This window comes from Mandrillus leucophaeus, unplaced genomic scaffold, assembly GCF_000951045.1.
Source record: "Mandrillus leucophaeus isolate KB7577 unplaced genomic scaffold, Mleu.le_1.0 Scaffold227, whole genome shotgun sequence".
Lineage (NCBI taxonomy): Eukaryota > Metazoa > Chordata > Mammalia > Primates > Cercopithecidae > Mandrillus > Mandrillus leucophaeus.
The window spans coordinates 2,331,478-2,346,731 of record NW_012102332.1 but is presented as its reverse complement, the minus strand read 5'-3'; the positions used below and the strand labels follow the sequence as shown (position 1 = coordinate 2,346,731).

At 42.0% G+C, this 15,254-nt stretch overlaps 1 protein-coding gene across 1 annotated transcript in view; it reads right to left on the bottom strand.

Moving 5' to 3' along the window:
- GABRG3 (gamma-aminobutyric acid (GABA) A receptor, gamma 3) overlaps positions 1-15,254 on the bottom strand; it is a 577,857-nt gene that overhangs the window by 63,315 nt on the left and 499,288 nt on the right. The window lies entirely within an intron of this gene.

The window sequence follows — 15,254 nt, the reverse complement described above, 5'->3', positions numbered from 1 at the left end:
ATCAGTTCTTTCACACACATCATGAGATACAGCCTTAATATACAAATTATCAGTTTGTGTGTAACATTCACTACAGCATCCCAGAGAAATCACAATTCTAGTCATAATCATAGATTCTTTTGGAAACCTGATAAATTTCATTTATTACCTGACTTATCAACCTATGATAAAAATATGAAAGCCATTTCTTTTTTCTTAAATAACAATAAAATATGCAAAGTTAGGCATTTGAAAAAAGAAAACTAAAAACTGATTAGCCAGCTTATTAAATTTAATACTTCATAGATTAAGTAAAAATATCAATGATTTTTGGACCAGACATTTATAATTTCAGTGGCTGGTCAAATCTGTCACAAAGGTAATCATTTCTAACTATCTTCTAACACAGTCAGCCTTAGTCAACATACTACTGCACAATTACATAGCATTTTCCCCTGTAAAAAACTGCACTTTACAAGTTCTACTTCTCGATGACAGGTGTATTTCTCCCCTTTTCCATAGTTTCAAATTTCCTTGCAAATCAACTTGGGTTCTATAGAAGAAACATATAAGGGCTGCAAAAAGAAGGCAAGTATGAGAAAGCACCAGGCCAATGGGTATGCAGGGAATTCTACCAAACCTTTAACATTCAGATGCTATTAGTGCCATTTCAGCCCAGAGAGTAGGAAATGCAAGAAAAATATCTAATTATATTTTTATATAGTGAGTATTACAATGATATACAACCTAATAATGAATGCACAAGAAAAGCATTCTTGCTTAAAAATATGAATGTAAAATGTCACATAAAATGATACTGAACAGAATCCATCAGCACATTTATTTTAATACATTAATACATTATGATCCAATAGGATTTATGCAAGAATGAGAGTAGAAATTCATGAATATAATCCATCATACATTCATCTCCATAGAAAGCAAAACATATTTGATAAAATGCAGTGTATGTTTGTGTTAAGAACACTGATTAAGCTAAAATTTAAAAGACATTTATATATACACATATATATGAGACAGAGAGAGAGAGAGAGAGTACATATATTCCTAAGATCCAGTAACTTAAATTAATAGGAAAATAGAGTTCCTTTTCCTTTTAAAATTGAAAGCAAGATAATATCCATTGCCTTCCTATTTGTCATTACATTTTATATATTAGTTAACATACTCTTAGGAAAGTAAATAAATAAATATATAAAACAATTAGAGGCATACAGACTAGAAAGCAATATATGTTGCCAGGGGTGGTGGCTCACACCTGTAATCCCAGGGCTTTGGGAGACCAAGGTGGGCAGGACACTTGAGGTCAGGAGTTCAAGACCAGCCTGGCCTACATGGTGAAACACCATCTCCACTAAAAATACAAAAATTAGCAGGGCATGGTGGTGTGTGCCTGTAGTCCCAGCTACTTGGGAGGTTGAGGCTGGAGAATCGCTTGAACCTCGGAGGCAGAAGTTGCAGTGAGCTGAAATTGTGCCACTGCACTCCAGCCTGGGCAACAGAGCAAGACTCCATTTTCAAATAAATAAATAAATAAATATTTACGTATCCAGAAGACAGAAAGGAATAAACTAGTAGAAATATTTTCCTAAATTATCATAAAATACCCAGGCATAAACTTAACAAAAAACAGTCAAATCCTATGAGAGGAAGTTCGTAAGTTACTACTGTGCCAAACATAGACTAAAGAAATGTAAAGACACACCATATTCTTGCATAGGAAGACTGTATGACATACAACAGAAAGATGGTGATTCTCTCCAAGTTTAATTATGAATTTTATGTGACCTCAATAAGAAGATTATTAACTTTTTTTGTTTCAAAAGTTGACGATAAATTTTATTCATAAGAACAATCAAGCAGGAATGGCCAGGAGAAGTACAGTGACTGGGGCTAGCTTTTCACAGATTATTAACTATGATAAACACTGTACACTAAACCTATTGTGCATTGGTACTTGGCTGATTAAAGAAACAGGAAAGATGAAAATTCTCTTAGGATTTATGATGAAGGTGGTTATTTAAATTAGGAGGAAGAAGGTATTTATGATCAGTGGAAGCCATATGAGAAAAAACCAATTTGGATCTATTATATCACATATGAGAATAAATTCTGAAACCACATTTGCAAAAATTATAACAGCAAAAAAATTATGATAGGGAAACAGATACAACCTAACTGACTCCATCTTGCATTTAACCTCCAAGCTACCTTTGTTCACCTGGGCATGGGCCAAAATAACTTTGGGGGACATTTGGTTTATAGTTTAAATGATAATAACCTTTCCCAAAACTAAACTTCCTTTATGAAACTAACAAAAGACTACAGGTTTAGGATTGTGAGAGGGGCCTGAATTCTGATAAGATGTACGTGTAGTTAAATGATAACCAGCCATTGTCTGGAGGTCACAAAATTTGTAACTTCAAGTACTGCTGTAAATAACATTTCTACGGTGGAACCTATGATTGGCCCTCTGAGATGTCTTCTCAGACTTTTGCATTTCCAATGCCTGGATGACTCCACTGGAACCAGCCACTCCTCCGGTGCCCACACCCAGAAGCAGAGTCAGCCTAAGACGACCAGTTTCCACACCCCTATTGAGAGGTGACAACGTGCTAGCAGCCCTTGCTCCCGGCGCCCCCTCGGCCTGGACACCCATTCTGGCCGTGCTTGAGGAGCCCTGCAGCCTACCACGGCACTGTAGGAGCCCCTCTCTGGGCCGGAGCCGCCTCCCTCTGCTCCCTGGGAGGTGTGGAGGGAGAGGCACGGGCGGGAACTGGGGCTGCGGGCGGGGGCACTCACAGGCCAGTGCCAGTTCCGGCGGGCACGGTGCGGGCTTGGAGGGCCCTGCACACGGAGCGGCCAGCGAGCGCTGCTGGCCCAGGGCAGTGAGGGGCTTAGCACCCGGGCCAGCAGCCGCAGAGGGTTGCCTCCCTGCAGGGCAAGGCTCAGGACCTCCAGCCCCTCATGCCCAAGCCCTCCCTCCGCCAGTGGGCTCCAGGAGGCCCAACCCCCCCGACGGGCGCTGCCCCTGCTCCGTGAGGCCGGGTCCTATTGGCCGCCCAATGGCTGAGGAGTGCAGGCGCAACTCTAGACTGGCAGGCAGCTTCGCCTGCAGCCCAGGTGCCGGATCCACTAGATGAAACCAGCTGGGCTCATGAGTCTGGTGGAGACTTGGGGAACTTTTATGTCTAGCTAAGGGATCATAAATGCACCAATCAGCACTCTGTGTCTAGCTCAGGGATTGTAAATGCACCAATCAGCACTCTGTCAAAACTGACCAATCAGCTCTCTTTAAAATGGACCAATGAGCTCTCTGTAAAATGAACCAATCACTAGAATGTGGGTGGGGCCAGATAAGGGAATAAAGTCAGGCTGCCCAAGCCAGCAGTGGCAACCTAGTGGGGTCCCCTTCCACACTTGTGGAGGCTTTATTCTTTTGCTTTTTGCAGTAAATCTTGTTGCTGTTCACGCTTTGGGTCCATACTGCTTTTAAGAGCTGTAACACTCTCCTGGAAGGTCTGTAGTTTTATTCCTGAAGCCAGTGAGACCACGTACCTGCCAGAAAGAAGCTCCAGACACATGTCAAGCTCTGAAGGAACAAACTCCAGACACACGATTTTTAAGAACTGTAACACTCACTGCGAGGGTCGCGGTTTCACTCTTGAAGTCCGCGAGACCAAGAACCCACCAATTCTGGACACTGATTTCATTCCCAACTAATCAGTGGCACTCATTCCCTAGCTCCCAGCCCTCAAACTATCTTTAAAAACCCTGGCCTCTTAAATTTTGGGAGAGGCTGACCTAAGTAATAATAAAACTCTGGTCTCTTGTTCAGCTGGCTCTGTGTGGATTAAAATTAAACTCTTACTCTAATGCAATTCCTCTGTCTTGATAAATCGACTGTATGTGGGAGGCAGACAAGATGAACCCATTGGGCAGTTACAATTCCAAATGGATCAGGGATCTAAGTATTAAAAAAGAAAAAACCAGCCATATACTAGGATTGGAGAAATGTGAATAAATTCCTTTATAGCTTTGGCTTTGGAAAAACTTTTCTAGCAATGACTCAAAAATCTAGAGGCAATTAAAAACTATACTAACAAAATTGTCTACATGAAAAAAATGATTTTAAAAAAGCATGGAAAAAAAGTACCGTACAAGAAAAGTAAAAATGGCAAATAACAATTTGGGGAAAACAGAATTAATATGTCACAGGAAAAGGACTAATTATGCTAATAAAGGATGATTTATAGACACAAGAAAAATAAGACGCAAAATCCAATAGGATGAAAAGGTAAAAATGGTGAATAATCAGTTAACAAAGGAAGACATAAAAATGGCCCATAAGCCAATTAAAAAAAAGATACCCTCACACCTGTAATCCTAGCACTTTGGGAGGCTGAGGCGAATGGATTGCCTGAGCTCAGGAGTTCGAGACCAGCATGGGTAACACGATGAAACCCCATCTCTACTAAAATACGAGAAAAAATTAGCCGGGCTTGGCGGCGTGTGCCTGTAATCCCAGTTACTTGGGAGGCTGAGGCAGGAGAATGGCTTGAACCCAGGAAGCGGAGGTTGCAGTGAGCCGAGATTGCGCCATTGCACTCCAGCCCGGGTGAAAAAGTGAGATGCTGTCCAAAAAAAGGAAAAAGAAGAAAAGACACCCAAATTCACTCCTAATAAGAGAAATGCAAGGTACTGGGCACCAACAAATCACACTGAAGTTTGATAAAGGGAAAGAATTAAGCATTTTCCCTGTCTTTCCTGTATATACTGAATTTCAGGCTAAATAAGTAGTGATGGGCAAGTTTTTTCAACAGACAAGCCACTAACAAATGCAGGAGGAATGATGTAATAAAAATATGCCACTTCACAGCCTCCAATGAATCTGGGAGCACCAGAGGCCAAGGCTGTTACCCACTGAAGAGTCTGTCTTACATCGCCAAGGCAGCAGGACCAGACATTATGTCCTTTCCATTGTAAGGCAAAGAATTATACAGGGATGCCTATGATGTTCTTATCCAAAGAGTTCAACTTGAAGCTAAGCAAAGTTCTAGAATTAACTACTGGTTTACAGAAAATATGGGGCATAAACACCTTACATGACACCATGAGAATATAGTCAGCCAAACCTAGGATGTGTGAGATTTGATGGGCAAAATGGCCTATTTTCTGCCCAAATGAATAGAAGTAATTTTTATTGATTAAAAAAGACTTGAGGCCAGGTGCAGTGGCTCACGCCTGTAATCCCAGCACTTTGGGAGGCCAAGGCAGGCAGATCACCTGAGGTCAGGAGTTCAACACCAGCCTGAACAACATGGTGAAACCCCGTCTCTACTAAAAATACAAAAATTAGTCCGGTGTGGTGGTGGGCACCTGTAATCCCAGATACTTGGGAGGCTGAGGCAGGAGAATCGCTTGAACCTAAGAGGCAGTGGTTGCAGAGAGCCGAGATAGTGCCACTGCACTCTAGCCTGTGCAACAGAGCAAGACTCTGTCTCTAAAAAAATAAGATAAAAAAGAAGAGAGACTTGAGAGAACTATTAGCAGGATGTCATGTGTAGATCTTGACTGATACTGCTTCAAACAAGCCAACTATAAAAAAGACAACTGCAGAAATGGCACGGGGGCTGAGTGTTCTATGATAGTACGGAACCCATACTAACTTTGTGTAATAATGACATTGGATTAACAGAGGCATGTCTGTTAGATGTAGCTAATGAAACACAGCAGTCCCCTGCAGTAGCGTCCACGGGGCCTATGTTCTAATAGCCTCAGTGGATGCTGGAAACCATGGATAGTGCTGAATCTACTGCCGTTGGTTGGAAAGTGTTTCTATTTATATCTTCTGCCTACACATTTAATGCCTTATTCATCTCAACTAAGAAATTATCATGCACTATGGCTGTAACTTTTGCAGTTTGAGGTGCAAGAGCAATACTATCACAAATTTCTTTTTCATTGTTCACAATTTCATGAATAGAAGATTCTTTCTCACTGTAGATATTAACAACCATAGCGTATGACTTTTTTCTTTTCTCATTAAGCTGATAACTTTCATTTTTTCTCTTAAAGGAAGCACTTCATGGTTTCTCTTTGACATATCCAAATTGCCAGCATCACTACTCTTGAACTTTGGGGTCATTAAATCAAATAAAAATTGTACTTGAACACAAGCACTGTGATACTGAGACATAATAGTACAGTGAGGAATAATACGGTGTGGTCACAGGAGAATAGAAAATCCCAGCAGTAGTTTCACATCATGAGCAAAAGGAAACGTGCAATACCTGCAGATGCTATGAGCTGATAAGACCCTGAAATACCAGGAGGTGGACCAAGCTGGCTAAGACCAACTGGAGTCAACATGGCCCTGAATTTGATGTAGGTTTCCCCTAGGGCCTCATTATCAACTCATTAACACAGTAAACCACACATCCACCAACCCCATGACAGTTCCAGGAACACCCACATTTGGTGTAAAAATGGGTGGTACCACAGTTCTGAGAAGTCTCCACCTTTTTCGAGGAATATTCCACCACTTGGTTAAAGAAACTCATAAAGATAAAAGCTGCAAACCCCATGGCATGACACTCTCTTGAGAATGCCACACTCCCCTTTCTTGAGTGTGTACTTTTCACCTTGTGATAAATCTCTGTACTTTCACTGTATTCTGACTCGTCTTTGAATTCCTTCGCACAACAGTGTCAAGAGACCGGACACCAGCAAGGGTGGAGGTCCCACAGGCGTATGGGGTATACCGGCCCACTGGTATCAATACTGTGACCATTGATTTGATAACTGAACCGAAGTGACTAATGGGTGGGCAGTGTGTACACTGTGGATACCGTGGAGAAAGGGACGATTCGCATCCTGGATGGGATGGAGCTGGACGGTAAGAAACTTCATCACACTACTCAATGTAGTGCCCAATGTAAAACTTATGAATTGTTTATTTCTGGAATTTTCCTTTAGCATCTTTGGACCCAGGTTGACTGAAGGTAAGTGAAACTGCAGAAAGCAAAACCTGGATTAGGGGAGACTACCACATTTCTAGGAAAATCCATACAATGTACCATTTCCTTTGAAGTATTCTTTAACACATATGAGAGGAGATACATACAGCCAAAACAGAAGAAAGCTGATGCTAAATAACTGGCACATGAGGTTTCACTGCACTCTTTTATCCATGAAAAATAGAACTAAAGGCTATATTTAGCCAATGAAATAGTTGTTTTGATGCTCAAGAAGTTTATCAACATAAAACAACATAGGTAGGCCCCAAACATCAGTACTTGCCATCTTAGGCCCTGAATTCACTCTGTCCTGTACTCACATGTTGTAAGACTATGATTCCATTAGTAATTCAAGCCCTTTCCAGATCTCAGGCCCCCTATCTGTGAACTGTAGAGAATGTGGACGGGATTCCCACCTCCTAATTGTGCAGTGGTGCTGAAGATGGCACGTAACTATATGCTATGGTCTCAACATCTGTGTCCCCCCAACAAATTCATCTGTTGAAGTCCTAATCCTCAATGGGATGGTATTTGAAGGTGGGGCCTTTGGGAGGTTAATGAGGTCATGAGAATGACCAAATGGGATTAGTGCCCTTATAATAAGAGATATGAAAGAGTGCACAACTGCAGGCCAGGAAGAGGGCCCTCACCAGACACTGGGTCTGCTGACACCCAGATGATGGTACTTACCAGCCTCCAGAACTGTAAGACATGCATATTGGTGGTTTAAGCCACCCAGTCTTTGGTTTTTGTTCTAACAGCCCTGGATGACTACGATGCTATATAAAATGCACAGCAGTGTTCCAGGCCAGTCATTGCTGAGCTGATGTTAACTGTAGTGTTTATTGAGCTTCCAAAAAATATAAAAATTACATCCCTTACTCAAAATACCATCTAAAAAGTTCTTTTTTCACTGGGTTCTCTGGAAAGCTCTCCCTCTACGGGTCTCCAGCCCTTGGCTGCTAAAGAGGGTGGTGGGGAGGCTTGGAGAGCATCAGTTACCCCACTGTCACCATGCTTACCCTTGGGGTCCCCTCCTGTTCTCTGCCACTTCCCTCCTCTTTCTGTGCTTTCAACTAGGATACAACGGTTTAAGAGGAGCAGCAGCCTCAGAGAAAAATTACACTGTGCACAGCCTTTTGTCTAGAGAAGAGTGATATTTGTTTTGAATGATGAGTGTTAAGTGGTAGCTTCCCGGTCTGATGCTTTTGACCTACTTTGAGAAATGTTTAGAAGGAAAAAAAGACAAGCATTGATTTAAAAGATGCAATATGAAGCTGTTTCAAATTCATTTTTGTTTCTGTGCAATAAGAAATAAATTCAGCTTTGGAAATTGGGATCATTTTCTTGTCTGTAGTTGTTAATGTGTCCAAGTATAACAATAATTTTACTGATGCTATGAACAATGCTATTTTCCCGTGCAAATGTCACACTAATGTCCAGGGCTTGGAACTGACTCCAGGGAATCATCAGTTACACATTTACCACTGTTGGGGGTAGAAGGTTCTAGAGATTGAGACATTGTAGATTCTACTGAATATTCTGTGGTCTTCTATGGAATCTTGTAGAGTCTGCTGCTGGGTAACAAGCCCTTCGCCCACTGTTTAGAAACTATGCCAGACTCTTCTTTAAATTTCTTCAGAGATTTCTCAACTCAGTGCGGTCTGGCATTCAGTGTTTTTCATATGAAATAAGGGGCCTTGAATTGAAGCCTACAGGTTGTTTAGCCTCAGCTCCTTGTTTACCAGGTTTCTAGATATTAACCAAGTCACTCAATCTCTTGGGGCTTTATCTTTTTAAAATATAACAGGGTGGTCTACAACAGTATTTTTGAAACACTGAGTCTTTAGAATCAGTTCAGTGGATCATATCCAGCATTTTAAAATGAAATACAGTAGAATACAAATACAGTAGAATACAGTAGAACATATCCGAAGGCATCATGCAGAGTGCTAGTAAATATTAGTTTGTGTTATTTTCAGTATGTGTATATAACTGTACGTATCCTTGTTCTGGAATGGAAAATGTATTTTCCAGGGAGACTTGGTGTGAGCCATTGAGAGAGACTACCTAGAGGTGAATTTGCAAACTCAGTGCAGGGAGGATAAATGAGAGACTGGGTGACTGGAATGAAGTGTAAGCGCCACAGGGACCTGGAGCCACCGCCCTAGGCAAAGAAGTGTCCCTCCTCTCTGGCAAGAATCGGCCTGTGGTCACCAAATCATCTGGCCTTTTAAAAAGAGGCAGAAATAGGGAATTCTGTATAAAATCTCTTGACTTTCAAATGTTGGCCACTGACTCGTCTTTTAAAAAAACAAGCAAAGTGTGTCCTTGGAACGGATGCTGCATTGTGGGGCCAATAAGTACCAATAGGTACCAATGGAAGAATGGGTAAAGAACGGGTAAAGAAAACCACATGCTGTATAATTCACTTTATATAAAATGTCCAGAATAGGCAAGTTTGGAGGAGCAGAAAATAGATCAGTGGTTGCCTGGGACTGGGAGGAAGGGGATAGGGAGTAACTGCTTAATGGGTACAGGGTTTCATTCTGGGGTGATGACAATGTTATAAAATTAGGAAGTGATAATGGCTGAGAAATTCTGTGAATATACTGAACACCACTGAACTGCACACCTTTCTGGCAAGGTATAAAATTGGTGCATTTTATGGTATGTGAAATACATCTCAATAAAGCAGGCATTTAAAAAAACCTGGAGTAGTATGACAATGCGGAGTGCTGGTGCTCCCACAGCTGTTTAGGGGGCCACGATGCATGGGTGACACCAGCTTATTTTGTCACTTGCACACCCACACACAGCTGCTCATGTGTGACATGAACAGTGATGCCCTATGGGAGGGGCACGTGGGTTTCCTGGTCCTGTCTGAACTGAGCCCACTCCCTGAGAGAAGAGCAGAGAGAGAAGCTGGAGTGATGTAGTGAACATCTAGCTTTAAGGAGCAACAGAACAGCTGTCAGCCTCCCTCTGCACAACACGTCTAAATTGCCAGGCATTTCACAGCACCCCCAAAGGAGCAGTGTCTGGACTCGGCTCCATGTCTCCAGGAGAAGGCAGAGCTGTGAAATGTACACACCTCATCCTAAACGTGGCCACAGCACACCCCCACAGAAGAAGGTGCTAGGGAGGCCACTGGGGAAGGTGCAGGGCGGTCACACAGCATGGTTTCAATATATCACTTTTGCTAACTGTGCTAGGGCCTCTCCCAGGGTCTTGGAATCAGCTGTGTGAATGAGGGCCAGGGAGTTTCAGCTTTCATCTTCACAGTCATCTGCTTCTGGCTCACTGTTGAAGATCCATCCTTCAGTGATACCAAAAAATTACACAAATAATTTTAAAGAAAAATTTGAATTCTGATTGAAATATTTACTTACCAAATTAGTGATGGGAGGTCAGACATCTTTGCAATATCAAATCTTTCCTGTCAATAATATATGCCTATCTTAAAGGACTTGTTTCATATTCTTCAATAGAATTTTAATAATTTTCTCTCTATATATCATGAGTCTTAGAACATGTTTGCTTTTGCTTTCCTTTTTTTGTCTAATATAAAGAGGTGTTTTTCATTTACAGTTTTATACAGATGTTTGTAATGCAAATAAAATCTGTTAAACCTTATGTATTAATTTTGAATCAAGTTCACTTCAGAACATATAATCATTTTAATAATTTTAGTAGCATGCATTATTTTTTCAAGATATCTGATCACTTCATCTGTAAACAATAACATTAACTTTTACAACATTTGTGGTGCTTAGTTTTATTTCCTTCATATATCACGAAAGCAGAGACAACGTTCCTGATACCTGCCATGTGTTTTACGTTCAATGTTTCTTTCTTTAAAACATATTTAGTGTTTTTATTGAAATAGGTCAATGAATCATATTTTTAAAATTTCAATGTGTTTATTTAACAAATTACTTTGAAAGATATTCTAATGTTGCATTATTGTCATCTTTCTGGAATTATAGTATGCCAGTTTTGCAATAAATGCTGAATTAAGCAGATAATACATTAATCTTTGTAGATTTAGTAGGATACTAAATTGTGGTGTGGCATGTATTTCACATTGTAGCACAAAAGTTATTTAAAAACCCTCCATATCAGGTGATAGGAGAAGTTAACATTGGAATAAAACACATTATTTCAACTTATAATTTTAATTAGAATAATAAACATTGGTTTCTTAAAAGTTTGGTAGGATTTATCTCTAATACTATGTATAAGACTAGGGCCTTGAAATAATATACGCAGAGTATCATATATTATATATACACAGAAAAGCACTTTTTATTGAAGTGCACTTATATGTACACAGAAAAGAACACGAATCAAAAGTAGTCAGCTTGATTTATTCACAAAGTGTGATATGTCCACATACCCAGCACTCTAGTCAGCAGCAGAACACTACAGACCCCACAAGCCCCTTAGATCCCATCCACCTTAATTACCTCCTCCCAAGAGAAACCAGAATCTTACTCTCAGCCACATGAACCGCCCTGATAAGACAGGAGCCCTCCAGCCTGCTCCTTCCTCTGAATCACAGTCCTGTGCCACAGATAACCAACAGCCTGACTAACCAGTCCTTCCATTTTCAAAAACATTGTTCTAAGGTTCTTACATTATTTCTTTTGTGGTTTTTAAATGAGTGTCATTTCTGTGTTCTTTCGTATTTTAGACATTTCTCTTTTACTTTTCTCTATCAAATCTGCTGGGGCTTGGCTTTTACTTAGCATCCTTCCAAACCCAGAGTTCTAGTTATTTATTGGTTTTGCTCTTTGTTTCCATTTTATTCAGTTCCTGGCACATTTCTAAATGCTGCAGAAACAACACGGACATAGCAAGGTCCCTGCTCTCCTGGGCTTATCCTCAGGGACAAGATTGCACACAGGCACATGCTGATAAGCTTGGAGTGCAGGCAGGGGATGATGGCGGCGGGAGTGAGGAGCGGGCACAGAGGGGAGGTGATCCGAAAATTCCCTACAGGACTCGGAAGGAGATGAGGTCCTCTCCAGGAAACCCTGGAAGGCTGTGAGCAACGGGCTGCGTGTGTTTCAGGAAGAACAAGGAAGACAACTGCGCGAGGGAAAGCGGTGAGTTAGGAGAACTGGTTCTGCAAGCAGCAACTGGCCAAGAAGCACGGCAGACAATGGGCATGTTCACCAAGAGTCCAAGAGTCAGGGAAATGAAAATAAAAACAACTGAGGTTCACTTTTCTCATGAGATGGGCAATTTTTAACACATGCATCAAAACATCCACCGTAGACAAAAGTGGTGAAAAACAAGTCTCCATACACCATTTTTGGCTCTGGTATTGAATGCAAAATCATGGTGAGAGGTGAAACCCACAGGGCTTCTATGTCCCTGAGGACTTGGGGAATTTTTCTGTTTAGCTAAAGGATTGTAAATGCACCAATCAGGGCTCTGGGTATAGCTAAAGGTTTGTAAATGCACCAATCAGCACTCTGTAAAAACGGACCAATCAGCTCTCCGTAAAATGGACCTATCAGCAGGTTGTGGGTGGGGCCAAATAAGGGACTAAAAGCAGGCCACCCGCCGGAGCCAGTAGCAGCAAGCTGTTGGAGTAACCTTCTATGCCTGGTCTCCTGGCAATAAATCTCGCTATTGCTCACTCTGGGTTGGCAGTACCTTTAAGAGCTGTAACGCTCATGGTGAGGGTCCATGGCTTCATTCTTGAAGTCAGCGAGAGCACGAACCCACCAGAAGGAACCAATTCTGGACGCGGTGGCATGGAATGCAGTACTATCAAACTATTCAATGTTTAAAAACTTTAATTTGTGAAATCTGCTTGACAGAAATACAGTGCCAGCAAAAAAGAAAAAAAAAATTAATGAAAACAACACACACGTGGGTTGCTGTGCTATTTTTGACAGCTTGCAGGAAGGCAAGAATTCTCCATCCTTTGGGAGAGGACACCGCTATTAATAAGGAAGCAGCACTGCACTAAGCGGAAAGGCGTCTGCCTCACTTCATGAACTGCGGGACCCCAGTGGTGAGGAGGGAGTGAGTTCATCTTGGCAAAAACAATCTTGTGTGTGCAAGTGTGAGAGTAGATATGTTTGTATAAGTCTGCATGAGCAAACAGATGTACAGGAAGGAGGAGAGACCCCTTTTAGGGTCTGCCAAATCCGCAAAGCATGGAAATAAAAATCTTGAGTCCCTCTGCGGGAAATTCCAGGCCTAGCTACCTATCCCTGAGAAGTAAATAGGCAACCTGATAGCCGGAAGGAACCTAGACCCCCACCAAATGGGTGGGCTGGAAGGCAGACCTTAGGCACAGGAACTGAGGGCTGCACTTTGACTCGGCTCTTCGTTCTCAATTTCTTCTTGAGGGGCCTGGAGGTAGTCATGTCCTCGGGCCAGATCTTAACATTCCTTTCTGTCCCCCCCAGATATTTTAGACAAAGTTTCACTTCCATAGCCAGTCGCAAATCAGAGTCTCTGAATCCACCTCTGACCTGTAAGCCTCTGGTTCAAGAGATCCTCCTGCCTGTTTAGGCCAAACCAGCATATCATTTCCATGTATTATGTACTGACTTGCAGTTTTGTCTGCACATTCTACTTTCCTGAAATTTACCCCTGCCTTTAAAAACTCCTGCTCACAATCTATTGAGGAGGTCAGGTGAGTGTGAGCTCCCTGGTTCTCCTTGGGTGATGCCCTGCAAATAAACACCCTCCTTTCTCCTGCTCAAAACTTCGATGTTTGTGTTTGGCCTCACTGCACCTGTGAAGCAGACCCCAGTTTGGATCAGTCACCCCAACCAGGGCTCAACCTCCAGCAGGGATACAGGTGGCATGAAGAGGAGTGGAAAGTTTTTACTCTACATTTAGACTTTGTTTGAATGGTTGGGGTATGCAACTTACCACAAAAAAGTCAGCCTTCAAATCTTGTTTTTTTTTTTTGTTGTTGGACAAAAATATTAACAACTGTGATGTTATTTGAGGTACTTCTGGTTATAATACTGTTATAATATTTAAATTTATCCAAAGGTTAGCATTTAGGTAAACTCAATCTTCAGGAATGCAGCTGTGGCTTCAGAGACGTGGCCTTCGGAGTAATGACAACAGTAATACTGCAGTCCAATTCCATTCAAAGGGCCACCATTACGAGAGAGAGGGGCTCCTGTAAGTCAGCCAACCACACTCACCTTTTCCTCGCTCTCAAAATACACAACCAACCAACTATAAATAAATGAAGAAAAATGCAAGTTCCACTCTTGGATGATAATGAAAAGTTACACTTGCTAGCAAGAAATGAGAGGGAAAAACTTCTGAAAATTGAACCAAAAGGAAATGTGTATCAGTCTGAGGTATTTAATTTTACTTACAAGGAAGTGTGTGTGTGTGTGTGTGTGTGTGCAACTCCGAAATTGCAAAGACCATCTAATGACCAGTACACTCCTACATGCCCAGGGCCATGGGAGCCCGAGCTCATCTAGAAGACTGGGCAGATGAGGCTCTCGTCATTGCAACTGCAGCCTCTGCTGTAGTAACCTGCAGCCATTTCCATCTAGCTAGCTCACGTTAGAAATTGCCTCTGGAAAATAAGCCTGGGGATTTTTCTCCTGTTGGTTATTTTTTTGTCAGAGGCATATGGAGAAAGTGAGCCCTGCTCAGCTCACAGAGCCTTTCCTAAGAGGGACACGTTATTGCCACCCAATCTCTGATTCGAAGGTGCCACCAGGCATTGATTGCCTCTCAGCCGGATAATGAGATGGAGCTTGCATCTCCTCAAATTGCGAGGCAGCTGTGGATACCTCTTCAGACTTGACGAGCTTGTGAACGGGGATGCAATTTCAGGGAAAGATGATTACATTCCCAGTAACCAAGGCTGTATTAAATTAGGCCATTTCGACTGTTTCAATCAGGGTGAGAATTGGCTAGACACATGCATGTCACCAGTCAAAAAGTACTATTATTAAATGGCCTTGCATTTCCTTCCCCCGAAGCGTAATGAAGATAAACAGTGTCAAGGCCAATACAATTCACGAGGATGGAGCGATGTCATCGTACGTGTCAGCAGCTTTGAAGAACAGGAGAGACACTTCTCCTATAAGCCGCCTTTTGGTGGCCACACTTGTCACGATCTGCAGGTGCTTTCGGTAAAGATGTGGCCTGGATGTGCGCGCACTGTGTATGCCCCAGTGTCCGGCGTGTGCCACACAGCTGACCAATATAGGGAGGGGGACTGAGACA